The following is a 12,102-nucleotide window of genomic DNA, read 5'->3' as shown; positions in this document are numbered from 1 at the left end:
GCTGGAGAGGATTCACTGCGGCTCGTCTCTGTGTCTTCCCGGATTTAACAGCACACATTTCAAAGAGTTTCAGCAGAACACCCATAACAAGGATGATAACAGAGTTTAATAAGACTTCTCAGCAGTTTTCACAACTGCAATCCAGCATTGAGAATAAAGCAATATCGATGACTTATCAGATCCCGGCTCCCTAGTCACAAAGAATTAAATCTCACTGGCTCCTGAATCTAGTTTTTTACTGATTCAGCGGATGAATTCAGGACGTGTTACATTAGTCCTTTTGATAACTTGTTAGTCTAGATTTTGTACCCCGTAATGAGCCTTATAGTTCTTATAATTTTTCCTGTTTGTTTCAAAATGTCTTGAGAAAATTCCTGAAGAACACCTGAATTACTCTAAAACAAGTTGAACGCGTTGGTTTCGTTTAACTATCAAAATTTCTTATCTTGTTAGATATCTTCAGCAAGTCCTTTGAGGACACGTTTTTTAGGCTTGTTGGTTTTCATGGAGAACCATGAGCAATATATGGAGTGAAACTAACTTTATTGAATATGAAGGTTATCGGAAAAATAAGCAATAGTTTGCTGATGCTTTGGAGTTGACTTTGATTTCAAAAACCCAAAATGTATCTTTTTTCCTGTTCTGGAAACGACTTTGCAGAATATGACTGAGAACTACCAATACGAATTAAATCAACTAATTAGTAGGCCTATTCATTCGAAACCTTAAGAGAGAGTGGTAAGGAGTTTTTGTTATATGTGGGCACACATGTTAGTGTTTCCACCAGTTATATGTCTCTTGTGTCTTGATAGTCTGTAGGTGCTACATGGAGCTTTGCAGGCCCAACGGCTGCTTGTGTTGATGTTTGTGCTGTTGGTGGTCTGCTAGCTTAGCCACAGAGATGCTAGAAATCATGATAGACAAAAATCTTCTTTGCAGTGGAGTGTTGAAAACATTTATAACTGCCCACAGCAGCCACTGTTTGTATTTCTCGTCTGTGCCTTTTTAAATCTTTGATGGGTTTTGGGGTTGGTTTGTTTTTTTCACTTGCTTCTCTTTGTGGTGATGTTTGCTGTGGCTCTCTTTCCTGTTCGAGCTCACTTTTGGACGAATTCAACCTAAGCATAATCTGTGCTGACTTTTTGTAGGACGGTGTCAAAGTGTAGCCTCTGTATTGTTTAAATTCACATAATCCCTGTCTTAGGCGTGAATCCAGACCAAGACCCTGAATCTGACTTTACTCTAATACAAACATAAAAGTGTTGTCTATCTTTACAAATTACTCTCAGCAAGAAAGGGAAATATGCAAATGTTCCAGTTTGTCAAGCTACTTTTTAAGAGTCCTAAGACTTTAAGACTGAATTAATAATGGTGGTATTTACATTTTGTCTTTTATCTCACAAGAGTTTTCTGACTAATGCTGGATTTAGTAAACGCTCTTCTTTCATACTGCCCTCTAGCATCCTACGCCTGCACCCACCCTCTCGTCCCACACCCTCTGTTCCTCCACCCAATGCCCGTTTAACAGGATCATCTCTGCTCGCAGGAAGTAATCCATAATTCCTGACAATACTGGATTAAATACTACAGGATTAGCGGCTAGAGACAGTTCAAATCTCAAATTCCCCAATTATTTCAGCTCTGTCTATGACACCAGTCTGGCCTGACCTCTGAACTCAAATGATAACAAAAGAAGACATCAAAAGCAAGCGTGAGAGCTCAAGTGACAGATGTTGAAGTGACAGATGTTGCTGTTGGACAGATGGGCGGGGAAGTCAAATAGATTAGAAGTGGTAAGATAAAGTGTGGGCTGTCACACATTTTGAGAAAGCTTGTGTGGCCACATGGGCAAACATATGGATGATGGTGTATTTTAGTAAAAGGATTGACTGAGAATGGTTGTACTTTTGCGTGTTTGTGAGGTCGTAGAAGGCTATGCTTTAAAACGAAAAGAAAGCCAAAATATACTTTTGGATCACTGTTGTACTTTCCAAAGGCACTGGTGGGGCAAGTGTTTAATTCTGGGCTTCAAGCTGGGCTTCGACAAGAACCATTTCCATCAAAGCATCATGGGAGGATGAGCAAAAAATTCACAGTGACTTGATTTGGATAGCTGTCTTAATAAACTTACATGTAGTACAATATGTATGTCATGTACTTCCTTTCATACTGCACGAAGTTCAACAGAGTCTTGTAGTCAAACTGAATATGTCAACTGGTCCATTTATTAGAAGTGACAGTTTCAGAGTTTGACTGTCACTGAAACGCTAGCTGCTGCATTTTGCAGCCACAGCTAATACTACACTGAAGACAACACTAATATGCATAAACTCCAAACTCCAATGCCACAAACATACAGAAGATGTCAGCTAGAAGATAGACGTAGCCAGATGTCAATGGCATTTTTAAGCCCCAACATTAGCATTTTGACTGCCACCATGTTAGCTTTTCCGAAGCAGAAGTATATTTGGACAAACACGGTGACTAAAATAGGGATTTTAGTGCAAAATTCATTGCAGACCTTATCATATGTCTGATAATTTCATTAAAAAGGCTCCAACACACATAGACAGCAGCAAGGTCCAGTTAAGCTATTTTAATTATATGCTATAGTAGCCTATGTCATAAACCTGTCAATCAGAGTGGTGAGCCCCCAGTTTCAGCCAGTACAGTTGTTATGAAGTAGACAACTATCAACACTGGACAAAACTTTTTTTAATACTGCTCCCTTGGACGATTTATTATGAGAGCTTCTTGGTCTCTGGGAAGCTTGCTAGCTAACTAGCTAGTACTAGCATTGAGTTCTCGAAGTTTACAGCTACAAATAAAACACATGTTTGTGAGAAGACACCTTACAAAATAAGAGAGTGCTTGTTTGAGATGTAATCACTAACTTTCCTGACTTTCACTTGTTTTAGGCTAGGCTACTTCTAGCCTACTAGCCACTATTCTGTGCTAAAATGTTTTGACAAAACACTCTTTCAGGCGGGAACTCTGTTCACACTTTACAAAAGTGAGAAGATCAGAAAACAAGACTACAATTACTCGTACTTTCCCCTTTTTCCTTCCTCCTAACCTTAAATACCCTAATCTTCTACCCCCACTCCCTTAACATGTGCTAAACAACAGACTGGAGCTGTTAAGGTTGCACACCTCCACAGTGTCAAATACATGACAGGAAATAATGTATGGCTGTTAACTTGGGGTTATTGCAGTGATAAGGTGAACACCAATAACTGCACATATTGTGGAGGAGAAAGGACAAAAGTAGATAAGGTGATGTCTATTACGAGAACCTCCTCCGCCGTGACACCCAAGCCCCTATTCCTGTCTTCTGCCTTGTCGAGGCTGATAATCCTGACACATGGAAAACAGCCTGATGATGCCTCACCTCGCATGGACAAACGAAACAGGACAGTGTGAGACACACACACACACACACACACGGTGCTAATCCTCCGCAAGACAGCAGGAGAGAGTGATCGTGCAGCGCTGGAAGCCACCGCCGCACACTGTCAACACCATTTTGCAGCGAGCATTTTGACTGGATGAGAGAGAAGGAAGTGACAGAAAGTGGCGAGCCGATGAAGACTGATGGAAGGAGTGACTTACTGAGAGCAAGGAATTAATAAATGAAGCAATAATGAAGAAGAGAAAAGAAGACAGATAGAAAAAGATATGGGAGAGAAGGGGGGAGAGATATGGGGGAAAGTGGGGGGGTGAGACAAAAGAGTGACAGAGAAGGAGCGAGAGGAGAGCAGGGGGGGAAATGCAGACGGGCATGTTTCTATGGGCGCTCAGGAAAGATTTGGGGTGAGGGATTCTTGCATCATCGTGGCGGGCCAATGAAAAGGCTCTGTTAAAATGTTCAAAGGGAGTGTCCTAGCAACAGTGGAGTAAATACCATAGCAGCCACCATTCCACCTCAAACTGAAAAATCCTGCATGCACGCACACACACACACACACACACAAACACGCGCACACACACACAGACAGACAATTTGATTAACACATTGGTATGCTTTATATATAGATATAAATAAACTGATTCGCATTGAGCAGTTATTTGTCTAATGTTAAAGTCATGTTTTAGTTAAATATATTTGTTTATGCAGTTTTACCTCAGTCACTACATGTGCTACAGTGATAATTGTAATAATTGTTAATAAATATATCACATATTGTACATGTCATACTTTCAAATATGTATGCATGCACCTGCACAGTATAACAAAGGCCTACATATAGATATATTATCGAAGACTGGCCATGCACACATATGCATTCATGTGTATCATTTGTATAATTGGTATACATACATTGGTATGTAAACCAATTTACGCATGCAAACTTAAATTACAGTGAGTCATTCATTATCATAATCATAACCACCTTCCTAGCGACTGCAGCAGGCATAGATTCAGCCTCATACTTGGAATTATACACCTTTCATGTCAGTCCACTCTTACACACATGCTTTCTCTTTCTACCTTGCTTCAAATGCATCTGTCCATCCACACATCACCCCTCCCACACACACACACACACACACACACACACACACACAAAGAAGACCTGCAGAGTCACATGGTAGCTTCACTCTTTCTGCTCCAAATGCACACCTTTCCCATCCACCAGTTTTTTTCCTACATTTGAAAAGACCAAACATCCTTAGCCCTCATTCATTCATCTTTCCATTCAGTTTTTTTCCCTCCCTCCATCCTTTCCTTCCCTCCTCCCTGTTATCCACTCCAGTCGCATGCACCCACCCCTTCTGATCAGTGTTGCAATTCTGGGGCTATTGTTTTTAGCAGGTCTGTATGCAGAAATGACCGGCCTGAGCTTGAACCTCAAACACCTCATCTCGCTGCGTAAAGCCAGGCACCTTTTGTACGCGTCGACAATTAGATGATATAACGCGTGTGCGGTGAATGGATCTCAATGTGCGAGAGGCCATGCCTGGCAATTTATCCACATTGTTCCCACAGTATCAGTGTAATATACGATGCATGTGCTGCGATGGTTCTAGGTCACATATGTCCTACGACCGAGCCACCATCCTTCACTGGAAATTTGCACACATGAGCTCTCCTGATGGTTTCCAACATGCAGAGCAGATTCTTGATGGTGTGTGTGTGTGTGTGGAGATTTGAATGTGACTGTGGCCGTGACTGTGGCGCTCTGGCTAAGCACTGCAGTGAAAGAGGACAAGTCCCAGTTGACCAGCCCCACATGCTCCCTTCCTCCCGCCTTACTCCACAGGGGGTTCTGACCCAGGCTAGTCTTTCCCATCCGGTCCATCTACCCTGCTAAAACTAACCACCCAAGTCACCCACTAGCCTCACTCCAGAACTTGACCCACATGCCTCCTCCATCCTCCTTCTCCAGCCTCTCTTTAAGGTGAAGGGTGGGACTATCCGATCCCCTTCCTGCTGTCAGTGCTGAGTGGACGGAACGATGGTGAGAGGTGAAACGAAGGGAGAGGGGAAAAAAAAAAAAGAGCTCAGCTTACCGGCTCGGCGTGCTGGAGGGGAGGATGATGCCTCTGACTATGCTCTTCCTGCCTCCTCTGCTGGACCGAGGTGAAACGGAGATGGATGCAGAGAACAAAAGGGAAGGATGAGGAGGGAGGGAGAAAAGAAGCAAAAACAACCGCTGTCGGCTTGCGGGAAAATGAAGCGAGGAGAAAGAGCGCAGAGGATGCCAGAAGAGGAAGAAGAAGACAAAGTCCCCGCGCTGCTTTTCTCTCCCTCTCTCTCTCTCTCTCTCTCTCTCTCTCTCTCTCTCCCTCTCGTTTTCTGTGTGTGGATCCTTTATCCTCGTGAGCCAGAGGGTTGTGGATTCACCTAAACACTGAGCACACGCACTGCCTCACGCCACACAGCCCTCCCTCTTCCTCTCTCTCTCTCTCTCTCCACTATAGACAGCAGCTGCTGGTCTATGAGAAATAGAACGCTATGTCCCCCTCCCTCTGCCCTTCTCCCTCCTACCTCTGTCGCTCACAAAGACCCCCACTACACTCACACTCAGCATATCCTCACAACACCCCCTCCCCCTTTGACTAACATCTCCCACTAGCCTGCTGGCAACAAGAGGAGGGGGCACTGCTGTGTGTGTGTGTGTGTGTGACACACAGAGAGTGCAGAGTTGCATTGTGTTTGACATTGTTCTAGTGGCAGAGTGACTTTTTCTGTCCGCATGGTGAGAAAATGCACTGCGATGAGCAGGGATGTGCATCGGGGGTATTTTTTGCAAACTGTGTGGGTGACTGCTGAGCATCACTCGCCGCCGCGTTGCAGAAAGGGAAGGAAATTCGCATTATTTGTGGTTATGGGTAGCGGGAGCACGAGGGTGTATTTATTTACAGCTAGGCCGAAGTGTACAGTTTAAGTGTGAACAGAATGAGCTCCTATTTATGAAACTTCATGGGCACCTCTTTCACTAGAACGCCTACTAAGTATGTGGTTGACTGTGTGCGTCGTCACTTTCCTCTGTGTGCTCGTCCTTCAGCAAGAATTTGGCCTGGTGAAAACTCCCAGTAGGGACCCTTACTTCGGGGTCACAGCCTGTATGAAAGGGCGAGGTTAAATGAGCCGTGGCTAAATTGTCACTCAGTGTGCTTGTCGGTGTGGGTGTGTGTGTGAGAGGGGAGAGAATGCCTATTATCTGGTGGTCTTGTACCCAGATCAGTGCTTGTGGCATGCCCCTTTTTTTGTTTGTTTTATTCAGTTTTTTCTGTACAAAAGTTTAAAGGCATAATGCTGCGATGCAGAGTGAGGCTACAATGACCTGCTGCCCTCTTACAGTCAGGTTATGTGAGGGAATCTGACTTGACCAGTAGCCATTATTGATGTTCTGACCATGGCTGCAGTTAAAAGCCTCATGGGTCATATAAGGACACTTGTTCTCTGAGTATGAGAAGCTTACACTCGCATACTATCGGACTACAAAAGTGCTTCATAATGAGTTTATTCACTCCTTTTGAAAGCCCACCCATCCATCCATCCATCCATTTTCTTCTGCTTATCCAATTCAGGGTCACAGGGGAACTGAAGTCTATGCCAGCGAATGGCGAAGTACACCCTGGACTGGTCATGAACCATTTGGCAGCCCTTTTGAAAATCATGAAAAAAAACAACCCCTTAAGTCTCAGGCTAGCATTTCGCTTTTTGACCTGAAAAAAAGTCAGTAACAGTTTATATGAGGCTAAAATGAACAATTTTAGGTCCTAGTATATACAGATGAGGACATATTTATTAGCCTCACCATGGATTTTCCAAGACCTGTTAAACAGAACAAGTAATTTTTAACACAGCTTTTCCAAACATCCTGATTTTTTTCACACAGAAGGAAAATAATGTCACAAATAAACAAAAACTACCAGGGTCAGAATTATTAGCCGCCCTGATGCTAACAGTCAGTTGTGCATCCTTTTAGCTGGATAACGTCCTGCAGTTGTTTGTTGTAGTTTTTAACAAGTCTCAAAATTCCAGCCCATTCTTCTTTGGCGAATATCTCAAGCTCCTCCAGATAAGATGGTCTTCTGGAATTGACCTTAGTCTTCAGTTCATCCCACAGATTTTTAATGATTCAAGTCATGGACTTTGTGCAGGCCCATCAATAATGTTCTATTTGGTCTTGGAAAAGCGATGTATGTTTTGGGTCATCACGTTGGAAGACAAAGCGATGACCCTGCACCAGTTTTGCTGCAGACTGCTTGATGTTTCCTTTGGAAATCTTCACATATCCTTCTTTCCATGAGATTCCCTTTTCAGAAACTCTGAAGCGTCCCCACAACATAATACTCCCACCACCGTGTTTCACTGTGGGGACGGTGTTCTTTGGGTTGTCCGCCTTCTTTCTCCAAACATAAGCAGCACTCTGTGGCTCTGAAGTCATCTGATCAAACGACGCACTTCAAGTGTATTCCAGTATTGCATAATCATTCTCTGGGTTTTATTTAGCATACTTCAGTCTGACTTGAAGGTGTCTCTTCTGTAAAAGTGGGGTTTTTCTTGTTCTGCAACCTCACAGTCCATTCTTGTGTATGGTTCCAGTGATTTGCTTCTTTCAGACTACTGACTTGGTTAGGTTGTTTTTATACGGTCTTGGCAGTTGTTCTGAGTTTTTTAGGCACATCTCTAACTAGTTTTCTTTACTGGGTGTATTAAGCCTTCCAGTTCCTTCCTCTGCCAGGCGTGTTCTCCACAGCGTGGCTCTGTTTGATTTCTTAATGATATTTTTACTCCAGTTCTTGACACTTGGAAACGCTTAGATAACTTTCTTATATCCATCTCTGCATTTGTAAGCATCAATTATTCTTTTTCTCAATTCTAAACTGATTTATTTGTTTTTGACATGATGCTTTCTCTAGTGACAGCTCAAACCATGTGCTGAAGCTTTATACTGTGTGTAAATTGGAAGATAACCCTTGCTTTTAACTTTTAAAAGTTTTGAGCATTACAAAATTAAAGCACATCACTACACAGCAGTGGCTTGTGCTATGGCTCAATAAAAAGATCCATTTTTCAGGGGGCTAATAATATTGACGCTGTTAACTTGTTTTTCTGATGTGTAACTTATGTAGACCACTTGAACCTTGATGACAGTTTTACAATGTGTTGTTGTGTCGGTATTAAAAATAGACCTTACCTTGCTCGTATTGTAGGTGACCTATGTGACAGAATTGGCAACCTTAAAAAAATGGGACTGCACGCATTGTATCTGTTACAGGTGCCCCAAGCATGGAAGAGGTTAAAGCAAACACTGAAGCGAAACCGTATAAATGTGAGCCAAACTTTGACTTGGCCAGTCAGACAGAAGGTGTCAAAATAGCATTTGACATTTGAGGTAACTATAAAAAAAACTTGCCTCACTCATTTCTGATGGAGGTCTACGCAGCACCGCTATCTGTGTGATCATTTCTTTCATCTTAAGTAGCATGCTAGCATGGTAGTAGCTAATAATACCATCTTCTAGCATAGCAAAGAGAGTAGCAAATAACATAACATAGCAAATGAGCACTGTCTTTCTGCACATTTTCAAATACCTTTAATGTTTTGTACATTATTGATAGGAAAGGATCTTTGTGAGTCAGTCCAGTAAAGATACACCAAAGCTGTACTCCTCACACCTCTGCATGCCTAAATGTAAACCAGAGTTTAACCTCTAACAAGTACACAGGGGGTCTTCCTGTTATGTGGTTCTGCCTGGTCTTCTTCTGAATTCTACTTTCACATTTGCAAATAATCTCCATCATTACTTAAACACACTTAAGAGCTGGCAGCTTGCAGCTTGCACACCTTCCCTTTCACAATACATTCACACATTTATAACATCATATATAGTATTGCATAGGCATCTCAGATATGAAGGTTAGCAGGCCCCAAAAAATGTTGTCACCAAGCATTAGACATCTACAGAGGTTGTTTTCTGGGCTTCATCGGCTCGGTCTATCATGACATATAAAAGTTGTCCCTTTATGTCTGAAGTTCGTTGAAAGGTTAAAAAAAAAAAAATAAAAAATATATATCTATGGAGAGAGAGAGAGAGAGAGAGAGAGAGAGATGTATATATATAAATATAATTTTATTTTTTTTCAGGCTGTTTCAATGTCTTGAGTTCAACCTAATTTCAAAAATAAAATCATTTCTGGTGAATTTTCTCTTCATTGTAGAGCTAAAATACATCTTAAGAGTATACATGAGGTACTTTCAGCTCCTCTGTTATTTCCCACAAGAAAGCCACATTAAATAGATCTGCTGTTTGATACTGGTTTTACAATTCCCAGTTGCCTTTCCTGGTGCAGCTGTTCCATTGATCTGGGCTTGGGACCAGGAACAGAAGCACACTAGCCAGACTTTCTAGTATATTTTTTAAACAGGGCTAGAGCAGCAGTTTGTTAGCCATAAGCTTCATCTTTCTATCTGACCATTTTCAGAAGAATGTTTTTTTGTTTTGTTTTTTGTTAAGCCATTTAACACTGACCTATTCAGTCAAGCAAAAAGGGGTCATAACTCAATGGATGAGCCATTGTTGTATCATTGCTAAACCAATCTGAAAGTGTATCTTTAGGCACTTTCACACAGCAGCAATTCATCATTTGTCCCATTTCTTTAGTTGAATCTATGAAAAACATCACAGATAACACAGTTTGACAGAAGTAAAACAGTATTTTAGCATCAACAAAGTGATTCTCAAAGAGCTCTTAACTTAAAATGTGGAATATTTCAACATGGTGTGCAGTGTGTCCTCAAAGATTTGATTAAACTGGACAAGGGGAAGCCAAATGTGACAGGCCTGAAACTACAGCAGAACAATGAACAGTGTCAGAAAGTCGTGTCTGTAAGAAACAAGAAGGGAAAAAAGCAAAGACCTGACAAAAGATCTGAGAGATGCATCTGGTCCTTCAGTTTGTCATCTACTGCTCACCAAGGCCTCACCAGAAAGGTCTCAGTGGAAGAGTGGCTCTCATTTTTCTCTTGTATACTGTATTTCCCTGTATGTTTGCACCCATTTCTCCATTTTTTTCCAAGCAAAATATAAAGCAATGAGGTGTGTTGCAGGATTTTTGGACAATACTGTAAAAAAGACATTTATATCATCTATACAGACCCTTTCCAAAACATTAGAATATCATGGAAAAGTTGATTTATTTCCATAATTCCATTCATTAAACTTTCATAGATTATAGATTCAGGGCCCACAACTTAAACGATTTCAAGTACTTAGTTGTTTATTTGTACATAATTTGGGCTTCCAGCTCATAAAACCCACAAAAACAGGATTTTAAAAAATTAGAATACTGTGAAGACATCAGCATTTACTTCTCAGTTTTTGCAGGAAAAAAAAGAAAGAAATTTGGATCACATCAAATCAATCAAAATGTGGTATTTTCAAAATGATATGTCAGTCTTCAATACTTGGGAATCCCTTCACCTTAATCACTGCTTCGATGCGCCGTGGCATTGAGGCAATCAGCCTGTGGCATTGCCTGGTAGTTATGGAAGCCCAGATTTCCTTGATGCTTGCTGTCAGCTCTTCTTTGTTTTTGGGTCTGGTGGACCTCATTTTCCTCTTGATACCCCATAGATTCTCAATGGGGTTTAGGTCTGGTGAGTTGGCTGGCCAGTCAAGCCCTGTGATGGCACTAAAACCTGGCCATCAAACAAGGTTTTGGTGCTTCTGGCGGTATGGGCAGGGGCCAGGTCCTGCTGGAAGATGAAATCTGCATCTCCATACAAATTCTCAGCAGAAGGAATCATGAAGCCCTCTAAAACATTTGGTACACTGTTGCGGTGACCTTGGATTTAAGAAAGCAGAGTTTGCCAACACCTGCACCGGACATTGCACCCCAAATCATGACTGACTGTGGATGTTTCTCACTGGACCTCAAGCAGCTTGGGTCCTGTTCCTCACCCATCTTCCTCCAAAAACTTGGACCTTGATTCCCAAATGAAAGGCACACTTTACTTTCATCAGAAAAGAGGACCTTTGACCACTGGCCAACAGTCCAGTCCATCTTCTCCTTGGCCCAGTTGAGTCGCTTCCGACGTTGAACTCAGAAGTGGTTTTGAAGCTTTGCTGCCTCACTCCACTCTTTCTGGATCTCTGCCAGATTCTTGAATCTTCTGTCTGATAATCCGCTGAAGACCACGGTCATCTCTTCTGCTGGTGCATCAGAAGACCCGTATGAAAAGAACATCGAGGGAACAGTTTACCCTGCCCGGGATAGGGTTACCGGGGCCCCGCCCTGGAGCCAGGCCGGGGAGGGTGCCCGAGGGCGGCGTCTGGTGGCGGGGCTTAGTCCATGGGGCCCGGCCGGGCACAGCCCGAAGAGGAGACATGGGCCCATCCTCCCGCAGGCCCACCACCCGCAGGAGGCGCCATAGGGGTCGGGTGCAATGTGTGTCGGCGGCGGCCAGGAGCGGAGGCCCTGGCGGACCGATCCCGGCTGCCAAGACTGGCAATAGGGACATGGAATGTCACCTCTCTGGTGGGGAAGGAGCCTGAGTTAGTGCGTGAGGTTGAGAAGTACCGGCTAGATATAGTCGGGCTCACCTCTACGCATGGCTTGGGCTCTGGAACTAGTCTCCTGGAG

General features: G+C 42.8%; 1 protein-coding gene across 2 annotated transcripts in view; it reads right to left on the bottom strand.

The window, feature by feature from the left end:
* fam49al (family with sequence similarity 49 member A, like) overlaps positions 1 to 5,951 on the bottom strand; it is a 39,010-nt gene extending 33,059 nt beyond the window's left edge. The window contains exon 1 of one of the 2 annotated variants that reach the window (XM_031740146.2): positions 5,515 to 5,951. The gene's annotated coding sequence lies outside the window, so the exon portion shown is untranslated. The remainder of the gene's footprint in view (positions 1 to 5,514) is intronic. The other variant, XM_031740143.2, reaches the window with a different exon arrangement.
* Between the last annotated feature and the right edge of the window lie 6,151 nt (positions 5,952 to 12,102).

The sequence above is a fragment of the Oreochromis aureus genome, linkage group 22, assembly GCF_013358895.1.
Source record: "Oreochromis aureus strain Israel breed Guangdong linkage group 22, ZZ_aureus, whole genome shotgun sequence".
Lineage (NCBI taxonomy): Eukaryota > Metazoa > Chordata > Actinopteri > Cichliformes > Cichlidae > Oreochromis > Oreochromis aureus.
Note: the sequence above shows the minus strand (reverse complement) of the source record. Positions and strands in the feature narration are given on the sequence as shown.